The sequence below is a fragment of the Hippopotamus amphibius genome, chromosome X (assembly GCF_030028045.1).
Source record: "Hippopotamus amphibius kiboko isolate mHipAmp2 chromosome X, mHipAmp2.hap2, whole genome shotgun sequence".
Classification (NCBI taxonomy): Eukaryota; Metazoa; Chordata; class Mammalia; order Artiodactyla; family Hippopotamidae; genus Hippopotamus; species Hippopotamus amphibius.
The window spans coordinates 10,834,537-10,862,407 of NC_080203.1; the positions used below are offsets into that span (position 1 = coordinate 10,834,537).

General features: G+C 38.9%; 1 pseudogene; it reads right to left on the bottom strand.

Moving 5' to 3' along the window:
* Positions 1-1,857: 1,857 nt before the first annotated feature.
* On the bottom strand, positions 1,858-26,641 carry LOC130841369 (heterogeneous nuclear ribonucleoprotein D0-like; annotated as a pseudogene).
* Between the last annotated feature and the right edge of the window lie 1,230 nt (positions 26,642-27,871).

The following is a 27,871-nucleotide window of genomic DNA, read 5'->3' on the forward strand; positions in this document are numbered from 1 at the left end:
TGCCGTGGCTTCTCTTGTTGTGGAGCATGGGGCTCTAGGCACGTGGGCTTCAGTAGTTGCAGCACATGGGCTCAATAGTTGTGGCTCACAGGCTCTAAAACGCAGGCTCAATAGTTGTGGCACACAGGCTTAGTTGCTCCGTGGCATGTGGGATCTTCCTGGAGCAGGGATCGAACCTGTGTCCCCTGCATTGGCAGGCGGATTCTCAACCACTGAGCCTCCTAGGAAGCCTGAGATTCTTTCTTTATAATCGAAATCTATAAATTTCACCAAGGAAAAAAAGTAAGTATATTTGTGGAATTAATTTTATTCATTTTCTTTAATACATTTTGAGCACTTTCAATCTTCAGGTAAAATGTCTTCTTCTATAGATGGAAAGCTGTCTTTGCTTACCAACTCTGTTCTCTTCGTTTTATACTCTTTTTCAAGATCACCAATTATCTGTAGGTTGCATCTCTGGAATATGTCTTCCATATTGATCATGTCTTTATCACACAATTTTAATCTTTTTATCCCTTTCCTTTATGACCTGGAAGAACTTGTTTAAATTTCTCATACTTTTGGTTATTCTTCAGTGATAGAAGCTCACATTTATTACATATTGACTATGTGTTAAGTATGCTGTGTGCACAATCTCACTTAATTCTCCCAACCACCCTGTGAGTGAGTGAAGTTCAGTTATCATCTCTATTTTCACAAATATGATAACTAAGGCTCAGAGAATTGAAGTAATTTATACAAGTTCATACAGGTGGTAAATTTCAACCCCAGAGTCCATGTTCCTAAGCACTTCATCAGTTTCTCCAGAGTGAGTTGGGTATTCATTTTCTCCATTGTAGTTTTTCATTTTGCAGCTGTGATTTCCATCTTTTCCTTTTTTCAAATTATCTCTTATTCCTAATGTTTGATCTGGTTCACTAAAGATATTCTCCTCTTGAGTCTTGTAAAGAATATGAATTATTTTTGGAAACAATAGCTTTGCTATGTCCCATGCTTTTAACAAGGAACAGTGTTTTTAAAAAGCTTTATAAAGTGATTACTGAATTTTTAAAATGTTGAAGAAATTAGTCATTACATTACAAAATAACTGCTATTGGATGCTTTATATTTTAAGTACTTTATTTTAAAATATAGTTATCTACCTCTTTGATAATAAGATCTTGGTAATTTCATTGATTTTTAAAGATTTATTTATTTGGATGCATTGGGTCTTCGTTGCTGCTCAAGAACTTTCTCTAGTTGTGGCAAGCAGGGGGCTACTCTTCTTTGCAGTGCACGGGCTTCTCAGTGTGGTGGCTTCTCTTGTTGCAGAGCATGGGCTGTAGGCACCCAGGTGCTGTGGCATGTGGGCTCTAGAGCGCAGGCTCAGTAGTTGTGGCACATGGGCTTAGTTGCTTCGTGGCATGTGGGATCTTCCTGGACCAGGGCTCAAACCCGTGTCCTCTGCATTAGTAGGCAGATTCTTAACCACTGCATCACCAGGGAAGTCCTCATCGATTTATTAAAAAATACATCTTGTGAACCTATCAGCTGTATTTCAGGTGGGGGGAAACAAGGGATTCCAGCTAGAATGTAGCAGGATAATAAATTTTGCTTTTTCAGTTTTTTAGGAATTTTGGCTAAAATCCTAAAGCTAAGGAGAACAGTGCTGGACATATATCACGCAGGACATACTAAAAGCTAGAAAATTGGTCCAGTGATCTGTTCTCCATCTTTCCTGTATGAGAGAATATGAAACTTTTTTTTTATACAAAAGGATTTATTAAAAAACCAGTAAGACACTACTACATCATGACACTCACACTGGGCTTTTTAACACAGGACTTGCTCTACAATACTGGGGAGGGAAGGGCATAAAACACAAATTGATTCTGAAGCATAGCAATTAAGAAATAAGACAATGAAAGCACATTTCTTTTAATGAGAACTCAGAATTAAACTTCAGAGGGACCCAACGTCATACTTCCATTCGGGGACTTGATACACAAAATTTAGTTTGAACTGCTATTAGCAGGTGGCAGGAGCCACCTTCAAATGAATCTTCAATTTGGAAAATACTGCTTCACCACCTGTTGGGGATAAGTTGCAAATGGAATAATTTAGTATGGTTTGTAGCTATTTTGATGACCACCTCGCCTGGATACTTTCCCATAACCACTCTGCTGGTCACCACCTCTTCCATGAGCTCTTCCCGCAGATCCTCCTCTAGATCCCCACTGTTGCTGTTGCTGATACTGTTCCTTCGACATAGCTACTTTTATTTCACATTTACTAAGACCGACACTGTGGTATTTCTTTTCCATTATCTTCTTCACTGGTTCCTCCTCCTTAAAGGTAATAAAGCAGAATCCACGCCTCGTATTGGTCTTGTTGTCCATGCGGAGCTCTATGGATTCAGCCTCACCAAAACCGCCAAAGTACTCCCTTATTTTCTCTTCAGGTGTATCTGGAGAAAGGCCACCAACAAAAATTTTTTTAACAGGCCCTTTTTTTTTTTCATGGCTTTGGCCCTCTTAGGATCAGTCACCTTCCCATTCAGTTGATGTTCTTTCTGATCCATGACCTTATCTACACTCTCCGACTCTTTAAATAGCACAAAGCCAAAACCCCTTGATCGCTCTGTGATAGGATCTAACTTCAGAGTGCAGTCTACGACTTCAGCAAATCTGGAGAAGTAGTCCTTCAGATCCTTCTTTGTAGTGTCCCAGCTAAGGCCTCCTATAAACATTTTCCATTCTTCCCGCTGTGCCGTCGCGGCTTCAGAGTGTCGTGGGGAGGAGTTTGAATGGCCTTCATCTTCCTCGTTCTTACTGGCATCGATCTTCGCCCCCTCCGACGCGGCGCTGCGTCCTTCGGTGCCTCCGGCCGCGGTTCCGCCCCCGGTCCAGGCTCCGCTTGCCGCGGCCGCCGCCCCCGGCGCCGCCGCCCCCATGGCTCCCTCCTGTTCCTATGAAACATTTTAAAGGCTACTGTTGAAGGGAATTTTTAGGGACAGAAACTAGAATGGCTTTTTAAAGTTTTCCCACTAAACTTGAGTTGGAAGAGGGTTCCATAAGAACCGCTTGTGCAGCTTCAGTATGCTTTAAGGGGAGAGTAGCAGTACATTCTCAGAATGGAAACTTCCAGAACTGCAGAAATTCATATGCCCAATGCACGATCCCAACTCAGATGGAGGTCAGTGAAAGAGTTCTTGGAAGAATTAAGTCAGTATCTTTAAGGGGTGGGGGAGGGCATAAATGAACGTAGAAATGAAGAGAATAGCTCCAAAAGGCAGTGCAAGGAGAAAGGATCAGTAGTTGGGCAGACTGCCCTTGATCTTTGGTGTGTCACAAATGAGTGATTTTCCTTTGGGCTCAGGGGGTAATCAGCTTGAGTCATCTTGATGTCTTGATGCCCAAGAAAGTTGCTTAACAGAAAGAAAGGACCCACAGAGGGAGAAGCTATGGGTCTCCTGCCGGGACATGAGCTTCGAGGGTGTTGCTAGAAGTTGTCCAGAGCATGTGTTGCCCAAGTGGAAGAATTTCTTATTGAGGATAGTGGCCAGTGCTCGGAAGAATGACTGATGACCCCACAAAAAAGCTAGCATGTGGACATATTAGAAAATGGAGCCCTAAAGGCGAGGTTTATGAATACAGCAGCTAATGCAAGACTTGCCCCTTTTCCTCTAATCCCCCTAAATCCTGCTCAACCCCAGAGGAATCTGTTAGTTATTGATTGCTATGTGACAGATCATCCCCAGAGTTAGTGTTTTAAATACAATAAAAATTTATTTTTCTCACAGTTTTTGTGGGTCAGAAATTCTGAAGTGGCTTGGTAGGTAGTTCTCACTCAAGATCTTTCATGAGGTTGTCGTGTCCAGATGTCATTTACACAGGTCAGGACTATTCAGTGTGAGAGGGGACTATAAAACAGTGTGACTACTGGGAGGCAGGGTGTGAATTATTGGAGGTCATCAAGGCTGGTCCCCTCTGGCCAGCAAGAGGTGGTAGAGTTGAGGGGAGAGTGAAAGAAGATACCAAGTACTGCCTGCTGAACCCTCTTCCTGATGGCAGATCCTAGAGCCTAACTCAGAAGAGGGGCAGAAGCTTTGAATCAGACTTAAGGCTCAACCTGAATCCTAGTACTAAATGTCGGGCACTTGTAAGTGCCTGCTTGCCTGGGAGAGGCCCTGTTAACTCCTGTACTCCTGGGATGCAGTCAGGTTCTGCATTTTTCCTGGATATTTCATTTTTAATAAGGTATTAATAGTTGCATTAGAATATGTCAGGGTAGCTTGGGCAACTCTGCAATGTAAATTTCCGCTTTCTGACTTGGTCTCGGCGCGGTGTGTGAGATGCTTGTATAGTGGACAGTGCAAGCCCATTTCTCTTTCTCTGACCTTTATTTTTAAAAGCATACAAGATGTTTGTAGATACAATAAAGTGCGTGACACCTAGTGCTGGGAGTGACTACTTCCTTCTAGTCTTAAATGGTGATGGGAGAAGTCATCGACTCTGCTGCCCTACAGGAGCCAGTTGTGCCATGATCTACGCCAAGAATCGCTAAGTGCATGAAGCTCCCAGGTCACCACTTGTCAGGGTCAGTGGTAAACATGGAAAACTAGAGGTTGTGTCCAAAAAATATAGGATGGAAACTGGGGCTGAGCAGCCACGCCATAGTCTGTAGAGAGAGTGATCCGCTTGTGTTTCTTATTGTGGCTTCTCATTTTTACAAAGTACAATTTGTTATTTTAAATTTTTTTTGCAATTCATCTTTTCTGTAGCTGTGCTCCAGAAAGTGACAGTGCATATTAAATGAAAAAAGTAAGTACTCAGATTTTATCTCTCAAGAAAATTGATGATAAAAACAAAATATTCCTTGATATTTCCCACTCACTCATTGGGGTCGTAGTGGTACCCTTGATCAGGTGAAAATCAGAAATCACAAGTCGGCTGAAGAAGCATCAGCAACTGCGTGAAATGGTAGTCGTCATTTAAGATCGTTACAGAGGATAATGGTTTACTCCTGATACATGTAACGGCAAGAGGTGTTTACATGTTACTCTGTGAAACATGCCTTGTGGTGTGAAATCACTAACCTAATTTAATTTTGTTTATTTTCAACTTCAAACTGTTTGTGCATGCAGGAGAAATAAAAGGACAGCTATAATGTGTTGGCTCCACTAGCAAAAGAGGATCTTTGCAATTAAAAGAGTTGAATTTCATATCAGTATTATCAGATACTTCAGATTAAAAAATGAGTTTATTCCAATAATAGTATGATTTTTAAGAAACCAAATTTATGGGATCAAGGCAAGGCTTTGGAAAGATCACTTTGTCAAAGACGATGTGTCTGACGTTATTGTCAATGCTACTGTAAATTCACTTTAAATTGAGTTATTTGTAGTGAGGTCGATAGACCTAGTCTGTCATACGGAGTGAAGTAAGCCAGAAAGAGACAAACAAATACCATATGCTAACTCATATATGTGGAATCTAAAAAAATGGTACTGATGAACCCAGTGACAGGGCAAGAATAAGGATGCAGATGTAGAGAATGGACTTGAGGACACAGGGTGGGGGGGAGGGGAAGCTGGGACTAAGTGAGAGAGTAGCATTGACCTATATACACTACCAAATGTAAAATAGATAGCTAGTAGGAAGCTGCTGCATAAAACAGGGAGGTCAGCTTGATGATGGGCAATGACTTAGAGGGACAGGATGGGGATGGGTGGGAGGGAGTCATGGGAGGGAGGGGATATGAGGATATATGTATAAATACAGCTGATTCACTTTGTTGTACAGCAAAAACTGGCACAACGGTGTAAAGCAATTATATTCCAATAAAGAGCTTTAAAAAAAAAGTTGCTAAAAGTATAAATTGTGATGACATAATAAATTTGCAGAAAGGCAAGCCAAAAAAAAAAAAAATTCAAAACGGAAGACAAAACATTTTATTTTGCAATTTACATTTGCATGTAAATGTTTTAGATTTAAATAAATTTAAAATACAAATGCAATTTATTTTGTGGTGAAATACAAATATGGTGATTAAAAAAGCTTGGTAGAGCCCAGCATTATGGTAAAAACAATGTTCCTATTTTAAAAACAATGTTCTTAAAATAAGAAAGATACAGAGCAGGAATGTGCTTGGAATTGGTGGTAGTGCATAGATAATTTATAGTTACATCTATAAAAGCAGCAATATTCTACCAATTCAAATAGAAGCTATGGTTTCCAAAATTTAAAAATAGAATTATATATACACAAAGTATTTCGGTTAGAATGTTTTTATGAAAATACTGATTACCGTGTAATCACAACCAAAAACATCAGCATGGTGGTTTAGACATGTTTGCTGCCTGTGATCAAGCTGATGTTCGAAATGACTGCACCTTTGAAGGACTGGTAACTCAACCCTCGTGACCTATGTTATTTAATTTTTTTTCCTCCTTGGAAGCCGTCTAAATTTTGGCTATATTCTGTTAAAAATCAATGGATACATTTATATTCTTTACCATAATGTCATCAGTGGAGAAGGTGTGGTGGCTTGTAGTGTGTCCACCTGTCTAGGCTGCACTCCTTGTCACAGGATTCCCTTCCCTGGACGTTTTTGCTTAGTTGGGGCCATAAAAGACATTGTGCGTGAGTTTGGGTAGCTACAAGACGAGCAGTAGCGATTGAGGTTTTTCACCTGGGAGACGTGGAGGCCGCGGGCTTTTGTATTAGTTCACAGGCCTTTTCACTCATGCGCTGATTCAGCTCGTTGAGCCTGGGCAGCGGCAGAGGCGGAGCCAATCGGCTCCATCTTTCCCTGAATCCTGTTTCTTTCACTTCTAGATCCGGGTGAGCCTTGAGCTTCAAAGCGAAGAGCACCAACTTCTATACAGCCACTGTACTGAGGTCGGAGGTAAGGAGAACTTAACGCAACTCCCATCCATCTTGTTGGGTTCCTGCCCGCTCTCATGGGCTGCCGCTCACCTTTGTAAGTTTCGTCTTTTTCTTGCCTTCCCCACTTCACATCCATCTTCCCTTCCTGCCTTCCTGGTAAATATCGTGTTCCGAAATCAGACACGAAGAACTTACTTTGCTCCTGCGTTTGCCTAACGTGAAGTTCCTGTAACAAGTCATATTAATGCTTCTGTGTATGTGTGTATATATATTGTTATTGCAGCTGAAAAATCACAAAACTATGCCCTTATTAATAAGTTGGAAATAATAGTTGCAGTACCTGATGTTGGGGAAGAGTCTACTGTGTGGCAGAGACTGAAGGAAATTTTCGAGTGTGGTTGGCTCATGGTGATGGGGGAGAGGTGGAAAATTTTGGAAAAACAGGCGGGAGCTGAATTTTGAAGTTTAGATTTCATTCTCCGTGCTTTGGCAAGCTCCTGGGGTGTTTCAGCAGGAGAGAGATATGATTTGATTTCCATTCAAGAAGATTCCTCTGAAAAGTGATTGAAGGGGTACAAAATGGAAATGAAGAGACAAATTAGGAGGCTCTTCATGTAGACCAGGCAAGAAATGATGAAATCTTAGACCAAGGGAGATGACAAAGGAGATGGTTTTCAGACACATTTTGGTTTTATAATTGACAAGATTTGCTGATAATAGGTTCAGTGTGGGGTGGGTAGGTAAGAGAAAGGGGAACCTTAAAGGATAATCCTTAAGTTTTAGAGTTTTGAATAATTGGATAGACAGATGGTGGGGTTACTACTGAGATGTAGCAGGTGTGTGTGCTTGCATGTGTGGGTTGTATGTTTATGAGGAGTCAGGTTTGCAAGAGTTCAACTTATGCACCTTAAGTCAGCTGGTCTCTGTCTCTGACTTTGACTTTCTGCTACCCTCCCCTCTCCTTTGGCAGCCAGAAAGCTCAGAAAAAATATTTGTGGTTCAATAGCATCAGCCTTTTTAGTCCTTATTCTCTTCATACCTCTCTTCCTCTCCTCTTCCACTGGTTTTGGATTTTTATACATCTATTTCCTTGGCAGTGATGCTTGATTCTTTTTTTTATTTGTCTTTTAAAATAATTTTAAAAATTGGAGTATAGTTGATTTACAATGTTGTTAGTTTCAGGTGTACAGCAAAGTGAATCAGTTATACATATATCCACTCTAAGATTCTTATTTTATTGGATGTGTTTGCAAGCTAGTTTGAATTCTTAATGAAATAGTAAACACCTGTGGTTTTCAACGTGGGGCCGTTTCCCCCCACTCCGGGACAATTGGAAATGTCTGGAGACATTTGTGGTTGTCTTAATTGGTGGGCAGGATACTACTGGCATCTAGTGGGTCTTAGAGATCAGATGGGCTGTTGGATGTGCTGCAGCGCGCAGGACAGCACCCCCACCACCACAAGTTTTCTGGTGCAAAATGTCAGTAGTGCTAAGATTGAGAAATCCTTATGTCGAATATAAATAATTTAATAGACAAACACAAATTGTAAAATTCATGAACACTTGGTGTTGAAATGTAGGGGCCTCATTTGAAGGAAGAAGTTCTGCCATATTGATTTTTATTCCTTTCTTTCCTTTCTCTCCCTCCTCACTTCTTTTTTTTTCTTCCTTTTAATCAGCTATATTAATTGGACTTTAAGGAGATAAGTAATAGGTCCCTTTACTCAATCCAGTGTGGTCAACAATAAACCTTGCAGCTAAGCAAGGGTGCTACAAATCTAGAAGTATGTTATAAAGGAAACTGAATTCTAAGGCAGCCTCCTGGCTCTGAATAGAATCTGAGCTGGAAAGTGTCTGTTTTCACCTGGTTACAAAGATGACTCCAAAAAGAAACAATGCATTCATGGACCATCCTGAATGGAAACTAGTTAGTTTTCTATGATTCTAAGTTTAGTTTGGAGAATTACTCACAGGCTTCAAGAATACAACTTCAGATGATTTACATGCTGAAAGAAACAGTGAGACTTTGGGAGCCCTGCTAGCTGTGGCATGCCTTTTAGAAGTTTTTGGCTTTCTTAATCTACAAAGGAAATGGGTAATAAGAACCTTTTGATACCCACTATTTCAGCGGTATGCCACTCATGCAGCCACTTCTGTCTTGGGGTGAAAAGTATTACAGTATCCTGTAATCACACCTACAGATAGCACAGCTATATTCGAAAGTAAGTGTGCCCCAGAGGCCGGTTGGAGTCTTCCTAAACTCTCAGAGAACTCAGTGGCCCCTGAAAGGCTTTCACGTTTTCCCCCAGGGGCCTCAGGTTCTCGTGGTTGCCTCTGGCTCTGAAATCCTTTTTTTCACTAAATCATCCTGTTTGTGGATCATTTCCTCACCCTTCCGGTGCACCTCAGACCCTTCCTTTTCAGTGCTCAACACCGCCCCTCCCACCCCAGCACACAGAGATGTGCACCTGCACACACACATAAAATGCAAACAGTATACAGTGTATATCTGAGTGTACAACTACAGAAAAGTGTAAGAGAAGGGAGGTGACATTGCAGCATTGTGGCTGAGTCGTTGAGATATTTTTTAAGTGCCCCAGGTGATTATAATATACAGCCAAGATTGAGAATCACAGATTAAAAGTAATCCTGGTATTGCCTCTTAATATATTTTTTTCACCTTGGTACATATGCGGTAGGCAGCTTAAATCGCATTTCAGTATACAAACTTCATGAGATCTGGGTTTCTGTCTGTCCTGTTCATTGCTTCCCAGCACCCAAAAATAGGCCCTGGTACATGGTAGGTGTGAGATAACATTTACTGAGTAAATGAATTAAAGAATCATTCAGTTAACTGGTATAGCCAAAGCCACAGATTCCAAAATATTTTCAACCTGATAGTAGATATAATAGGATGTTACTTTTGCTTCACATTTACTGCCTTGAGCTTTAATACCTCTCATAAGTGATGAGTTAGAGCAGAAATTCTTTCTAAAGTATAAGACTCTGAGGAGGGATCTTGGAACTTTCTAAAATTGTATGCAAAGTTTTGCTCGTCTGCCCTGTTTTTTTTCCATGCAAGAAGTTCCATAACTTTCCATATAGTCTCATAGTGGCCCAATGACCCAGAAAGGTTAAGAATCACCAAGTCACAGGATGTATAGTTCTTTCATTGACAGAACTTTTCTTCTTAGAGAAGGTTTCCCTAGCGTTCCTTTAAAACATCAACTTGCCTTGCACATTTAAAATAGGGTTTAGCAGGTGAAAATCCATACATTTCACACACATTTTTAGTAATCCCTTTGTTGAGTAATATGATATTCACTTGTGGTGCTTACAAAGTGGGAGGTGAAAATTGTAAGTAAGTGGAGGAAACATTGCAGTGGCCGGAGTTTCTGGTGGTTTCATACCTGCTTCCCACGACTCCAGACAGATTTGGCCAATTACAGGCGCAAGGGTTTAAAAAGCTCGACTCCCCATAGGTGTGATTGATTCTGCAAATGTGCCAATTCCCCTGCTCCCTCTAATTATCTGATTGAAAGCACCAGTTGCTCAGAAGTGCTGAGCAGATAGCTTCTTGTTTGCCACAAGCTGTAGCAGGTAAGTATTTTGAGCTCGTAATGTTGAAGGAAGCGGTAGAGGTAGGCAGGACACCGAGGCTTGTAATACAGGAAGCAATGTTTATTGTACCGGTACAGGCCCAGTGGACTCACATCCAAAGGCTGAGCCCCGAAACAAAGAAAAGTTTCCCCTTTTATAGACCAGTTCCCGCGCTTTTTGGGAGCCTATAGCTATGTTTATCTAGGCAGGGGCAAGGTACGGAGGCCAGAGTGCAGGAGTTAGGTTTTCCCTTATCTCCTTGACTCAGATGTCTGGGCTGTTTATGGCAGGATCTTTGTAAAAGAGGCCATAGTTACTTATTCCCTGAGGCTTGCATTCTCTTCTGTTTGCCTCTTCCTTCCCTGCTTTTGTTATTAACCTGCCTCAGTAAAGGATATATAACTACCCCTGATTGTTCCTTATAGCTTCGGGGAAGAGTCAAAGGTCTTCTGCTATTTTGTGAATTAGTTAAGTTCTATTTTCAGATCGGTTTTTTTCTGTTAAAATAAACCATGTTTAGTTTTGTGTCATCATCATTCAATACATCAAAATGATTCCTCCCACACATTAAAATTGTGCTTACAGTTTGCAAATTACTGCAAGCCATCTCCATTTAATAAAAAATAATTCAGCTCTGTAAGGAAATGGTTAAAAATCACTTTAGCAACTGGGAAAACCCCCAATGAACATATTTGTATATAAACATAATTAACATTCTTGGTTAAATTTTAGATACTGACTTTTGTAAAACAGTGAGTCAATATTTTCCTAATTTTTTACATAAGCTAAAGTTATATAGGACAGTTTTGAGCTTGTCTATATTTAATTTCAGGTGGAACGTGACGTATATAAGAATAGTAGTAAGAACTTATGAGGTGTTTTTTTAAGATAAACTTTGTCCCCCTAGACACACATGTGACTATTGTAAATTTTAGAACGCCTCAGACTGTCAGGTTCTCCTCACTGTGAATTAAAAACTGATGCGCACCCTCCAACTTTTAAATAGGGCCCTAGAGTGTTTGATTTTAATAGAAGTTTTGCATCCCTCACCATTTAGACTAATATTCCGTGACTTTTGGCATTCTTCAGATTTCCTGACGCATAGGTCTTGAGAGTAATCTCACATCAAACAGAATCATCTTTATCGTCCACTGCGACTGATTTTGTGTGGAAAATGCATGCTTTTCTATTTGAAGGGTAATGACATTTAATTCTAGAAAAAGCTGTTGCTCTTGTTTCAAGTTTTCGGAGTAGGGTTCAGGGCCTAAAATTCTACAGTCCGAACATTTTATTTTTTAAAATTTATTAAGTTGATTTACAACGTTGTGTTAATTTCTGCTGTACAGCAAAGTGATTCAGTTATATGTATATATACATTCTTTTTCATGTACTTTTCCATTATGGTTTATCCCAGGATATTGAATATAGTTCCCTACATTATACTGTCGGACCTTGTTGTTTATCCATTCTGTATATGATAGTTTGCATCTGCTAATCCCAAACTCCCAGTCCATCCCTCTCCCACCCTCCTCCCCCTTGGCAACCACCAGTCTGTTCACTCTGCCTGTGAGTCTGTTTCTGCTTTATAGACATGTTCATCTGTGTCATATTTTAGATTCCACATATAAATGATATTGCATGGTATTTGTCTTTCTCTTTCTGACTTCAGTTAGTATGATAATCTCTAGGTCCATGCATGTTTCTGCAAAGAGCATTATTTCATTCTTTTTTATTACAGTCCCAACATTTTAAAAGAAAATGCTCATTGGGTATAATAAGTTTGTTAGAATAATAAATACAATATTTGACATGTCAGATAAAATGGATTACTGAAATGAACTCATCTTAATAGCAGTGCTTTTCTTCCACTTAAAAAAAAATTCTCCCTTCCACAATCAAAAGGGGTCATAATATGGAATCAAGTCATTTACAACTGGTTAAAGGCATATTAGTGATCAGTCTAACTCACATGGGACACATTATTACACCCTTTGAACCAAAACAGAAGAAAAGTAACAAACATTACCTGAGCATCCTCTGTGTGCCAGCCCTCAGTCCATTACCTAATGTAATTGTTACCTTAGAGCAGTCATGTCCAGGCCGATGACTGTCAGGGCTTTGTTGAAGGTAACACATGTAGAAAGCAGCAGAGGAGAAACTGAAAAGCAGATCGTTCTCATTATCAAGGTTGTGCTGTAGCCCATGGAAGTGCTGCCACAGAAAGGACTCTAATGAGAGGGACCAGCAGAGTAATCATGAAAATACCTTGTTTATATAAAGCACTTGGCACTTGTTACTCTGGTTTTGCACTTGCTTTTGGTTCAGCTCCCTTTTATGGGAGTCAGGTTCGTGAGTCCCCTTGATAACCTTTAAGGGGGAGTAACTGAAAGATGAACAGTATATGCTCTCTGCCCTTAAGGAGTTTATAGTCGAGTGGCAAGTTGAACATATAAAAAATACAGTGTGAAGTAGCATAGGTAACAGGTGACAAAGGCAGAATCTGAACCCAGGACTGCCTCACTTCAAAATGCTGTAACAGAAATAAAAGTGTCCTCAAGTAGAATGAGTGAATGAATGGCACCTTGAGGGGATTCACTTATTCAGTAAGCCTTCTCTGATTGCCTACCTGATGCTAGGTGAGGGGGATTTAAATATATCCACGTTTTTGACGAAGTTACAATTGCAGTATTAGGTAAGTGTGCGAAGAATCATATGTGGATGGTCAGTGAAAAGGTGCTAGGAAATGGGTTCTTTATGGTGACAGGGCTAGTAAAGGGCAGACCTGGACTTTGAACTCAGATGTAACTCAGAAACCCTCAGTCAATGAAATTACCAAGGGCAAACAAAGGAGAGAGAAGTTAAATAAAGATTTAGGGAGCATGGAACCTAAGATTAAAGGACAATTGGTAGAAGCATCACTGAAGTGCTCCGTACTGAACTCAGAGTGGAGGATGAAGGCAACCAGCAGATCAAAGTGAAAGGCACTAGATACTGGGATCCCAGTGAGGCTGTATATTTATATTCACATCATGATTCACGGTGTATTCTTCAAATTTAAGCAAATCCTTACGTAGTGCAGCACCTCCCCCTATTCCTCAAGTGCAAAGAGAATAAAAAAGATAGGTCTCTGCCCTTGGAGTTTTGGTCTAGTGAGGCATAAAAGGAAACCTGCAAAGACAATTGCTGTGGTAGAATCAGAGATGGCTTTGAACGGAACGATAAACTGAAGTTTCCCAGTGGAAGAGAGAAAGAAGGCTGATACAGTTAGAGAAATCCTGACCCAAAGGCCAGAGGCTTGGAAATCTGTGACTTGTTGGAGAAATAGCCTGTAATCCAGCCATCTTGTCCTCCAGCTGCTGACTGGAATCCTCGCTGCTACTCATCCAGGCAAAATATTTGCAAGAGTGTGAAAACCCTTGTAAGTTAGTTTTATAGAGGTCAGACGAAGAGGAGGTGAACAGAATTAAATTACGCAGGAGATTAAGGGTTGAGACTATAGTGCACTAATGAAGATTGGAGTTTAAAATTAGATCATGTCCTGTGGGGACATTTAAAGAATAGGCCAGGTGCCCTAATTGAAAGTGCTATGTATAGAGGCCTATAGGCAGCAAACCAGATTCCATAATGGAGATGTTCAAATAGCTTTGCTTGTACTAGGTGGTGATTGCCGAAAACCACCTGGGGATGCAGTTCAGAGGTTGTAGCTCTTTTAAAAAAATTGAATAAGACTTCAAATACTCTCATGCACGCATTATAACAGCTATTTAAAAAGTGAGTTGGGGCCGAACTCACTTTTGAACAGCACATAGTCTTTTGATAAATTGTTTCATGTAATGATTTAATGTTCTGTGTAGACTGGAGTTAGGTATGTTTTCTGATCTCTGAAGGTCAGTGAAATGCAGGTGGTAGATTTCTAATCTGAAGGAAAGTGGTTGGGAGTAGCCGAGCTGTAAGCTGGGTGGGATAGGGTGTCGTAATGGGAAATGTATCGCCGTCAACCAAGAGAGGTTTGTGATTGGAAATTGTTAGTGGAAAGGGAGGTTTTGCTGATTGAGTGCTTTTAAAATAAGCAAGGCTTACAACTGCTGGTAATGTGAGTGTGGCCTTCCCTAGACTGGTGCCCTGGAATTGTCATGAGGATGAATAATGCTGTCTGGCGATCACTATACTATTTAGGACTCTATTACTGCACTACTCTCTGGAGAAGTCTCCTTCTAAACCGTGTGGGGAATATTCACAATATCTTATTTTGAAATGTGAATGAAATGTACTTTGATTCCTGTGTTGATTCCCGTAACTGGGTATTCTAAAAGATGCAACCTGCCTTCTAAACACATTTAGACTTTGAAAAATTCATAGCGAGTAAAAGTAACGATACAGTCACTTCTCCTTCAAATGCAACTATCAGTTCTCAAGTATCTGCTACACATCAGGCGCTCCACTCAGCTGTTCACATATGTGATGAGGTGTCATTACAGTTACCTCATGAGAAGGGTTTAATTATCCTGTTTTACATATGAGGAAACTGTTGGTTGAAGAAGTAAAGTGATTTTTGTTAAGGTTCACACAGGGGTTAAGCTAAAGGTGAGCCTTGCACTCTTCCATATAAAGACTCCACTTTCCTTAAAATCTCTAGGAATGCCTTGCCTTAAGATACTGTTAATGTTAAGAAATGAAGGGCAAATTATACATTTAAGTCATACCAATCCAGCAGGAGGAAAAAAAATTATTGAGAAAGTAGAAAGAGATAAAATCTATTTAATTTGTTTATAGTACTTCTTTTATGTCCCACTGATTAAGTTGCTTAATAATACTAAAGTCCCAAATAAAATGATCAGAAGTCATGGCAGTTATGAGGTAAGAATTGCAGATGCCACATACTTAATTTAGTGGTCCTGTGGTCAGCATTTATCAAACCTATGTCCGCCACAGAGTTGGCTTTTCAGTTCATGGACACATGATACTTCACTAAGAGTTTAAGACAAGAAAATCATAACATGTATACAATTTAAAATATAGTTAATTTGCAATTGCAGTTCTAATATTCTGTTATATTTTAGCCCCAACTCGGGCTATCATACCTTCAAATTGATAGTCTATAACATAATCACAAGAGAGATATGTCATTAAAGACAGGTTGAATGAGAAATGAATATTAAAGTCCATGTATAAGAAAGTTGAATACAATAGAAATTTTAAAATCTGATCACTTTTCTATTACCTTGAAACTTTTTGGATAACACATACCCTCCATAAATCCTACAGAAAGCTAAAAAAAAAAGTTTAAAAAATTATATTTACTTTTCAAGTAGAATTTATTTATCATTTAAAATTGCCTGTTTTGAAGCACATAGGTTATGAATTGAGACTTAGGTGAAAAAAATTTCTGATCAAATAAGTGTAGGATGTGGTCATCTGCCCTGCCTGTGGCACATGGATCATATCTAGCCCTCTGCCTCTCTTTACAAAGTTGAAAACACAGCAACGGTATTCGTTCAGGTATTTTCTGTGGCTGCTTTGTACTTCCCATGCAGACGTGAGTAGATGCAGTAGAGACCATATGGCCTGCTAAGTCCAAAATGTTTACTATCTGGCCCTTATAGAAAAAGAATTTGCTAACCCCTTATCTGAACCAAGCAGTTGTCTTTATTGTTGGAATTCACAGAGCCTTTAATTATCAACTGTGTTGTAAATTTCCAAGAAGATGTGCTTAAATACATATAACTTCCTGAACATTTTGGTCATAGTATTTTGTGTTTTTTTTTTTTTTTGACTCAATCCATCAGCCTCAGACATTAGTGTCCTGTCATGGGCTTGCAGAAATACCGTTGACTGATTGGAAAAGACCAACGTATACATTCATAGCCTGCTGTAACTTCCCGCTTCATTTAGCCAAGGGCACAAAATTCTGTAACATATAACAGTGCAGCAACCCTCAGTCTCCCAATGAGCAGCACCCAGCTGATGATGCTGTTTGTAAAAGGTAGAGATTTACTAGAAGAGCAAAGCCCGATATTGTTTTACGCTTCTTCTCTATTCAGGACTCACATCACTATTCAAAGAAAATGTACAATCTCTTTGCTTAGTGTTTCCATTTAAGGAGGGGTTTGCATTAGGCTTTCCTGGATCTTGGTCCAAACTCAGTATCAGTGAGGTCACATCCTCCCTCAGGGAGAAAAGTAGAGTCTGTGCCCCTAAGTCCCTAAGAAGTACCTCTTTCTAGCTTCCTACCATCCTGGAAGGCCCATTTTATGAAATCTGGAACCACGTACCTTTTGAAACAGTACTCTTAAGCTTTTAATGCAGACAGCAGCACTATATCATATTTTAAGATACAGATTATTTAATGACAAGTGACAAATGTTATAAGATATCTTTTAGCATCTATCAAGATGATCATATATTTTATCCCATTTGACCTATCAAAAGGTAAATTCCTTCAACTTGATTCCTAAAATCGAATTATTTTCTTCTGTGTATTTATATACCCAATATTGAATTCATAATCAAAACTCTTAAAAGATTAAAAAAAATCATTGAGTATCAACAGAAACAACAAACTCCTGAAATTAAACCAAACTGCAAAGACTGTAAACACTGGAATTATCAGAAAAATACTATAAAATAGTATATTTAACATGTTTAGAGAAATAAGAGGGTATTGAAAATATGGCTAAGAAATAAACTATCCATTTGACTAATTTGGCTAGTGAAATTTGAAAAAGGTTAAAATAGGTCTCCTAGACGTAAAAATTTGGTGTATGATTTAAAAAGAATGTTAAACATAGGTGAAGAGAATTGGTAAACTTCAGCACAGAGAAACTGAGATGGAAAATACAAAACCTACGCTGAGAGTATTGCATGACAGACTTAGAATAACATGCATTGGGTTGGCCAAAAAGTTCATTCGGGTTTTCCATAGCCTCTTAAAACGTGAATGAACTTTTTGGCCAACCCAATATCCAGTCAAAATACTAGAGGGATACAAAACGAAGATTGGAAGAGAGGAAATTTTCAGTGAGTTAATAGCTGAAGATTTTCCAAAATTCATGAAAGAAACTAATCCTCAGACTGAGGATCCCCAACAAATCCCACAAAGGACAAATAAGATGAAATTCACACCTAAGCACATTCATTGATAAACTATGGAATGCTAAAACAAAGAAATGACGTTAAAAGTAGCCAGAGAGAACATAATAGGTCACCGACAAAAGACCGACAGACCTGAGATAGCAACTGCAGAGAGAATGGAAAAGGGTATTCTCCAACTGATTTAATGAGGCTTATGTACCTTGATAGAAAAACCAGATAAAGGTAGTAGAAGAAAGGAAAATTACATGCTAGCCTTGGTCCTGACTTTTAAAAATTGCAAACCAGCTCCATATTCTCTCAGCATATAAATAGCATCTGTGATATAATTATATATGACATATACTTTATATACATTTATGTATATAGAACATCACGACAAGATTGTGTTTATTCCAGGAATGCAAAGTTGTTTCAACATTAGAAAAATGATTCATCATACTAAGAGATTAAAGGTAAAAAAGCTATATGGTGATTTCAGTATATGCAGAAAAAGCTTTTGATTAAAAATTTAATTTCATGAATTGGATAATTCATGATGAAAAATTTGAGCAAACAAGAAATAGAAGGGCACGCCTTTACTTGATAAAATACATTGACAAAAATGAAGCAGATACGTACTAAAATATTATCCCTTTAAAATCTGGAATAAGACAAAAAGTGTAACTATTACCAGTTTAACAGTGCAGTGATTGGAGGCCTGAGCCAGTGTAATAAGATAGTAAAAATAAATTTAAAGAAGCTAAATGTATATAGTTTAGAATGGAAGAAAAAAGCCTTACTTGCTGAGTCAGAATAGGATATAGTGGTTTAACAGCATGAGCTTTGGCACCAAATTGCCTGGGTCCAAGTCCTGGTTGTGGTACTTACTGTCTGTATGCCCTTATACGTAATCTTTGTGCCACAGCTCCCCATGTGCAAAATATGGCTAATAGTAGTAATAGTATGAGGATTAAATTAGTTAATATTTGTAAAGGGTTAAGAAGTAAGAACTAGTCCTAGTGCATAGGTATCATGAAAATGATACATCTTAAAAAAGTCACAGGATTTTCTGAAGTTGCCTCTGGCCTCTAGCAGTGGCATGCATCTACCCCAGTCTGCTACCTGTATATCATTCTATTTGTATCATGATAGGAAAATGGTTAGGAAACATTATATCGTATCCCTGTGAGAAAATGAAATTTGATCTGACATCATGTACAGAAATCTATTCCAGTTGGATTTAAGACAATTCTGAAAGACACAATGTTAGATAAAAACATAGGACTGCAGTGTTCAGTACAGTAACCACAAGACACATCTTGAAATTTAAATTGATTAAATGAAACTGAAAATTCAGTTCTTGATTCAGACCAGCTTTCTGAGGATCATCAGGGTTTGTAGTAGGAAGTCGATGTATTTTAGATGTATTAATGAGATGTGGAAATTCTTTCTTGAGAATTGCATGGCTGTTTTTCAAAGGAGTTTAACCTTCATATGTATTTTAGTTTTCAGTTTGCCACTTACATTGTGTATTTTAAAATCTGTTGTACATGTTTCTGGGTGATCCTATGAGATTTTGAGTCTTTGTTGTTGATCTCATTGAAATGATTCAGGTTTCAACATTCTATTCTTTTTAAATATAAGATATAGATTATATTGAGATTATAGGTGTTTGACATTTTAAATGAATTAAATGAGAAATTATCAATAAAGAAAATTAGAAATTAAAAAAATTCCGTTCCTCAATTCATTAAGCACATTTCAAGTACTCAATAGCCACACATGGCCAGTGGCTATCGTATGAGTTAGCATAGCTTATGGAACATTTCTATCATTAAGTTCTACTGGACAGTGCTGATACAAAAGATTGTCTTTATGGCCGAGGTCAGCAAACTTTTATATAAAGGACTAGAGAGTAGATACTTGAAGCTTTGTGTATCATATGCTGTCTCTATTGCATATTAGCCTTTGTTTATTTTTACAAGCTTTTAAAAACAAAAAACCATTTCAGCAGGCCATAAAAATACAAAATGCCATATTTGGCCAATGGGCTTTAGTTTGCTTACTCTTGCTCTTGGTTCATGGAAAGATTTCTTAAACAAGACAAGAAGCTCAAATGTTTGGTAAGTTTGGTTACATTTATAATTTTTTAAAATTAATTAATTTATTTATTTTATTGGCTCTGGGTCTTTTTTTGCTGGGCAGGGGCTTTAGTTGTGGTAAGTAGGGGCTACTCTTCGTTGTGGTGCGCGGGCTCCTCATTGCCGTGGCTTCCCTTGTTGCAGAGCACGGGCTCTAGGCACGTGGGCTTCAGTAGTTGCAGCACATGGGCTCAATAGTTGTGGCTCACGGGCTCTAAAACGCAGGCTCAATAGTTGTGGCGCAGGGGCTTAGTTGCTCTGTGGCATGTGGAATCTTCCTGGAGCAGGGATCAAACCCGTGTCCCCTGCATTGGCAGGCAGATTCTTAACCACTGCACCACCTAGGAAGCCCTGGTTACATTTAAATTAAGAATTTCTACTTATCAAAAGTCACCAAAAAGGAAATGAAAAGATAAACTACAGACTTGGCAAAGATTATGTGTAACACAAAACTGATAAAGGATAAGTATCCAGAAAGTATAAAGACCTTCAATGTGTCAGTAACTGGAAAAAAAAAAAGGAGATGGAACATCATAAATTCAAATGGCTGAGAATATAAATTGATAAAACAAATTTGGAAAACACTTGGTATTACCTATTATAGATGAAGGTGAGCAAATTCTATGTTATCGATTCCATATAGATATAAAATCGCCCCATGGAAACTCTCGTGCATGTGCTGCCCGAGACGTGTAGAGAATGTCTGAAACAATCCTTGGTAGAGGCCTCAAACTAGAAACCTGCCAGATGTCTATTAAGACCAGAATGGATAAATATATTCATATGATGGGGTGCTACATAACAATAGAAAATAATGAACTACAGCTTCGTGCATTAATATGAATGTATCTGAAAATATTGAGGATAATTAAGTCATACCAGAAGATATTCAGTATGATTTAACTTCTATAAAAGTCAAAAAACCAAAAGTGAATAATAATTTAGCAACACATATATTTAGGAAAAAAAAAAGTGAGGGAGTGATTAACATAAAATTTAGGGCCATGAAGGAGGGAGGGGAATGTGATCTAGTCAGGCACACAGGAGGCTTCAAAGGTCCTGGTAATACTCTAGGTCTTCATAGCTTTATCCTTGCTATTTATTTGTGGATCTCAGGTACACAGAGTTGAATAAACCATATTAATTGGATTGTGAAAAGATCTCATTGGCATATGCGTGGGTACAGATAGTTCTTTATGAATTGCATAGTAAATACCTGTGAATTCAACACTCAGTGCAAGAATTAGAAGAATGTTGACATTAGAAGAATAACTGACATCTACCTATCTGCTGCTCCATCCTGTCCCCATGACTGTGTCTACCTGAGGTAGTATCCATTCTGAATCTTGTTACTCATTTGCTGTTTTTTAAATGTGTCTATGCATCTTTCTGTCCACACATGTGTTTATATATGTATACATACATACATAATGCATATATGTTTTTCAAAGGTATATAGATATTGTTTTTACTTTCTAAATGGGAAGATTCTTGTTTTGGGACTCACACTTTCCCCCTTCAATACTGTGTTGCTAATATTCAGTATGGTTTTGCTAAGGTTTTTCCATATTTTTGGATGTAGTTCTACTTGATTCACTTGCCCTTCTCTGTAATATTCCATTTGGGGATGACATGTTATTTTCCTGGGGACACATAGGTGTTTTTCTAGCATTTTTTTTTTTTTGTTCTTTCCTATTCTTTAAACTCTACGTATGTTATATATACTTGTATATGTGGTTTAGTAATACGTTTTAAAAGCATGTCATATACTATTTAATGATATGGTAAGGTGTTAGCATGTTAAGTGAAAAGTTTCAGGGTGCTTAATGTGTGCACTGATTGACATTTGGGAAAAATAGTAAATGAAGAGGAAAGCTATACATACAGGATAATATGCAAAGGGCTAGCGGATGTAAAATATTAATACTATTTGAGAAACCAATGGGATGTGCATATAAATGTGTCTGTGTAGTTGGATCAATTTTGGAGACACTAACATATATGTTATCATTTAAACCAGGGGAATGGATGAGACCACACTTGGACAGTGTAGAGTGAGACAAAGGGCCTAGGTGAGAAACTCCATTTCTTAAACTCCATTTAAGAAATAGATCAGAGAAGTGAATCTGGCAATAAAGATTGAGAGTTAATTCCCGGAGAAGTTGGAAGAAAATAAGAGTGTGTGTTGTTGTGGACAACAAGGGAAGAAGGCATTTCTAGAAGCTAGCTGTGGTCAATCTGACTACGGCTTAGTGGTCAGGTAAGACAAAGCTATGAAGTGCTCAACTGGTTTTACTAATAAGAAAGTTTACTAATATCGGTAAAAACCCTTTCAAGTGGTGGGATGGGAAAAATGGCGAGGTGGAGGTAGCCAATGCAGATAACAGTTTCAAGAAATTGACAAGTGAAGGAGTGACATGGCTAAGGGAGAAGGAAATCCCGGTGGAAGAAGCTTTTCTTACTTGTCTGTGTTTGGCATGTTTTTAGAATGAAAGAGAATTTGCATCTATAAATGTTAGGAAGGAGCTAGTGGAGAGTAAAGGGTAAGCAATAGTGGAGAGGCAGCCGGATACACAATTGAAAGTTCAAGTACTCATTGTAAGATAGGAAAGGAATACTGTTTGCATTGTGTCTGGAAGGATCAAACAAAGATTGATTAAGGAAGTAGATCAAAGTGGGAGGGGGTGGTAAGTTGAGAGACTTCCTGAAGGGCCATGTTTTATCCTAAAGGGCCATGTTTTAAAAGTACAGTGAGGCAGGAGGTAATGGAGGTTTAAGAATTGCAGTGGTTGCTTTGGCTCCTGAAATAACTGAATAATTGTTACACCTATAATATGTGATGCATTCAAGTTGCTAGTATTTTATTGAGGATTTTAAGATTATATGTTTAATATATTTTTGTTGATGGGGGAGTGGTTAATGTATATGCATGTGTATAAATACTTACATTATCAAGTCCTAAAATAATACACCCAGAGCCAGCATTATTTGTCTTTTTTTTTTTTGTAAGGAATCTGTTTTGTTGATTTGTTTTTATTTTTCTGACTAGATGGTTAGAAGATTGATTATACTTAAAATTAGAAAATTTAGTAAGGGTATATGTAGGTGTTCATCTATTTTCCCTAATTTTCCCCATTCAAGTTTTAAAGCTGAAGTCTTACTTCATTCAAGAAGGCTGTCTTCTCACGTATTTTTGCTTATTAATTTTGTTATGATTGTTCTGGTGTCTTCTATGGGAATACCAGTTGAGAAGCTTCAGAGATTCAGTTTCTGCAGTAATTGTTTTGTTCTTTATTACTTCTTATGTTATCAAGTCCAAGCTCCTCACACCAGGCCAATAAATCAGAGACAAGGTGTTGAAGCAAGGAATAGCGACTTTATTTGGAAAGCTGGCAGACCAAGAAGATCGCGGGCTAGTGTCCCCAAAAAGCCATGTTATCCGGGTCTGGATGCCAGTTTCTTTTACAGAATCAGAGAGGGGGAGGCAGTAAAGTTAAAAGGCAGATTAGAGGGGGAGAGGTGATGATGTAAAACATCTCCTGGGATGGCCAGCCTTGGTGAGGGGATGTGTTAGTTTCAGCCATTCACAGGTGGGCAGGGTCAGATTGTCTCCCTTAGAGCTGAACAGAGGAGTTTTAGTTCAACATTCAGGCAGAGGGGCAGGATTCCCTGAGGCAGGCCATGGTGTATGATTATAATAACAAAAACAATGGCAAGCAAAAGTTAAAGTCAAAGAAACTGATCCAACATGGAGTCTGATTTAGCTCTTCCCTGTTACTCTAATACTATTTAAGATCATGTGCTGATACTTTATTTTCCTGTAGAGTTTGCTTTTACTTGATGAAAGGTTAAATGGTGACTAAAATGTGATCTCGTTTCCTGAAATAAATATTTATCACAAGTATGCTCTTATTCCCCTTCTTCAGTTCTAAAACAATCTCCTTATTTTATGCAGCATTATTTTTATATTTTATAATTCTTTAACTGTGAATTTCCTCAAAGCTTGTTCCTAGGGCCCTCCTCTTCTCACTTCCTTGTCTTCCCAAGCACTCCCAACTGTGCCTGAGGTCTCAGTGGACCATCTGTCTGCTCTCCTGTAGGGTTTGTATGTTCTGTGATTATTTGAATTTTGTCAGTCTGACTTTGAAAGAGATCCTCTCTGAATTTCACTTGATGAGAATTGTTCAGTTCATGGCAGGTAGGTGGTGACTTTTCTTCCAATGCGGGGGCAGGTTGCCCTCATTTCTGGGTTCCATGGCCAGTCCAGCAGGTAGTGGAACGGACGGGCAAGCAGCCTCACATACCTTAGCTCAAGTCACCTCATTTCCTCAAAGTCCTTGCATCATATTTTTATCACATGCTTTAGATTCTTTCCAAATACATTTACATTATGAAGCATAAATGAACCTTAAGATTTGCCACTATTTTAGTATAGTTGAGCCTTTTACTTGCTGTTTCATTCTTGTGTAAATGATAAATTTAGTCACCTCCCGTGGCATGTGAGTGTTCATGAGTTTTACAGGCTTTATGGGAAAGAGAAATCTTAGAACAGGTGAGCAGCCTTGTTTGAAGAGTGAGCTCTGAACTTTGAAAGGCAAAAGGCATCCTCTCAACAGATAAAGGGAACTGAATAAGGAGTGAAGTAAATTCAGCTACAAACTCATGGCATCTGATAGAGGTGACTTGGAGAAATACTATGAAAATGGTGTTACTGAAGAAGCAGATATTTATAGGAAATATTTTTGTCTTTTACTCCTTGTGCCCTATGACTTGAGGGGAATCTTGGTTCATGAAATTATTACACCACTCATCTTTGATTGATGGGGGAAATTTTGAAGTTTATAACTTTATGCTAGCTCTGTTTCTGTAGACTCTGCTTGCTGTGCCGTGATAAGAAGAAGATGACCTAGTTATCAACTGTAACCTTAAGATGTTCTGATAAGTATGGAATGTCCTGCTCCTGCAAGTTTCTGTTTGGAAACCCCCCACCCCCCACCCCTTGCATGTAACCCATAGCAACTCCCACGCTCTGTAACTGCCTGTAACCTATAGTAATTATGTAACCAATCAGTTTGTGCCAAACTCAACTAGAGCCTTGTTTAAACCAACCAATCAGTCTGTGCCAATTATAGCCATATGCCTTAACCTATATAAGGAAAAGATTCGCCTGAAACGGGGCCCCAGAATTTTGGAGCGTTAGCTCGTCTCGGTCAGCCGGCTCAATAAACTTGAGTTCTCCAACACACTCCCTCTGAGTGTGATGCTTGGTCTCTCCTGGGATTGGTTTTCTGTAACATGATGACTTGGATGTGAGGCATGGAAGAAGAAGTTTGATATACATGAGTGTGTCTCAGTGGACTCTTTCTTAACTCTGACATTGAGTAGAAAAATAGTTTCACCAGCCCTGCTTGGGCACACTTTATTTCACTTCTAGAGCCCCTAAGTCAAAATAGGATCATCATATCCTACTTCATTATACAATATTAATATTAACTGCATGTAACAGGCAAGCGATTTTATGCTCATACTCCCTACCCTACTGTCAGGCACAAATGGAAATATCATAAACCACTGTGGACTTTGTAGTTTGCAAAATATTAGGTGATAGAATCATGGAACCATAAAGCAGAAAGGACCATAGGAGAGCATGTGCTCCGGCTATGTCTCTTTGGACGTGGCTTAGAGGGGAATGTGTCCACATTGTGGTTGAAGTGCTCCAGTAATAGACATCACTTGTGGTCCTTTCTCCAAGGTTCTGCCTTAGGATGGTAGATGTTTTTATTATATCTTAAAGTGTTTCTTTTTTTTTTGTTTTTGGTCTTGTACCTTAAAATAGTGTTCTCTGTTTAAGTTACTGGGAATATGTAGAAGTGTACATTGTTTGTTCTATATTAACTTTTCATGGTCAAGAGTCCCATCAGATTCTTTAAGGATTCCTCATGAAATCCTTCCTCCATCCCTTCATTTATTTTTATTGCCACCTTTGGGACACATTCCTATTTTTCTGCAGAGTACTTTGGCCAAAGGGACATGCGCTTTGGAATTTGGAAAAAGACAGGTTTCAGTGAAAGTTCCGACCTTCACGTTATTTGCGTTGCATGAGGGGAAGCTTCCTTAAGCAACCTGAACTTCAGTTTTGATATCTTGAAAAAGGGCATCATCTTATTGAACTTGAATCCTAAACATTTTTCAACCCACTTGAAGCCACTTAACCCCTGGAGCTTATTTTAGAAGCAGTACAAAGAGTTCCAATCTTTCAAATCATAGAAGTCTCTAAGTGAAATATCTAAGCCTCAGCAGAGCTGTCTCAGAGGAGGAAGGAAAACAAACGATGGAGGGCCCAAAGTTAGTTCTAATACCCCAGCTTCTGTTTACTTCATTGCTATTTTTAGCGATGTCTCTCTCATAACATATTGATAAGCTACAAAGAAAGATAGTTGGCATCCTGACAGCTTGCTGCTTTAGTACAGAAGATCCGTCAAAATACAGAGATATTTCTTGATGAAGAAACATGGTGAATCATTTTTTTTTTAACATTCTATGCAAGTACTTTGTCCACATATATCTAATTATAGCTTGTGAATATTTAAAAGGGAAGTGAAGTTGTCTTTTGTTAACGACAGCTTTCTAAAGTGACAGCAGCCCCAGTGCTCATCCACCTCTGGAATGAACTTCACCCCTTCTCGCTCCACTTGAGATTCCTGAATGTTTTACCCTGTTGAGCCCACTCTGGCTTTTTCATGGCCGCTGCTACGGATCCTCAGGGGCACTGAGTGGCAGGAAGTTCTGTCCCAGGAGACTTCCTCTTCAAGCCCTTCCCTTGCCTGCCGAGTTTCTGCTCCCTGCCCCACTGCAGCGCACACGTTCATTAGTACCCTCTGCACTGCCACGCTCCCCTGGCCTTTCCACGTTTTCCGAGGCTGCCTGTTGTAACGAATCCGAACGGCACCAAAAGCCATCCCTCTTCACTAGGACTAATTATTATCAAGGAGCAGAGAAGCAGAGAGAGCCGAATCAAGGAGAGTAGAGAAAGTGTCCTCTGATGGAGTGGTGATACAAAGAGCAATAAAGGTAGCATTTTTCTGAGGTCAACAGAGGTCTGAAGGAAAACAAATTAAAGGCACCCAGGAGAAAGAATTTTCCCCTTAGGCGAGTCTTCCAGTGGGTTAATCATTATGCCTGTGAGAACCTGAAATTTCTTGAAACAATTTTATAGTCACAATCTGAAGTTAGATTAATCTAACGAGTAATCTCCCTGTAGGTAGAAGACAGATAGAATCGTATTGACATTTTGTAGATTTATAGGCTGGGGTGCAAAGAGTTAGGTGATAGTCCTAATGTTTTGAAACTAGTTATTAGAGTAACTTTGATTAAGCAGAGGATGAGTGTTTATTAAACATAAAAATATTGATACAACAAAAGACTTCTTTCTATAATTTGACTCTCAGTACGCAAAGGGCTAGGACGGGGGAGTGGAGAGAAACCAGTAACAGGTCAGAACTCACAAGGGAAAAAGATTGAGGCCAAGTAAATCATTTTAGCTCAACAAAGCACATGTTTTTTTTTTTTCCATGTATAAAGTGACGTTTATAATAGTAGTTACCTCATATAGTTGTTGTGAGGATTAAATGAAGTAACATGTGCTTGGAGGAGTGTGTGGCTGTCAGAGACATTCACTAGGTGCACTATTTACTATTACCATTGTCTGGCGTGTGTGACCACCCACCAGGACAAGGCTTACAACATGCATCTCATTTCAAATCCCAGGGTTTTAATGAGTCAGGTGCCGTCATCTGTGTTGATGTGATGCAAAGAGCTGCGAGTTGTATGGTCCGATTTCTGTGCCCATAGTTGTAGATAAATCAACAAAATGAGAAGACATGTATTTCTTCAGCATCAACATTTCTAATCAGCAGAGGAGTCAAACTTGATTCCTGGAGTTGGTCAGGCACGTGGTGCTGATTAGGATGAAATGCACAAAATGTGGGAACACACTTAGCATAATGCCAGGAATGCACTAGGTGCTCGAAAACCAGGACTGTCATTTCCTGTTGTAAATCATGGTCCCTCTTTTCTCCGTGAAACTCAAAATTTGTACACTTGGTAGTTGCCTAATGATGCAAAGTACAATCTGTTCACGTGATAAATGATAGTAGATACTCCAGTTGTTTGTAAATGTCTGGGGAGGC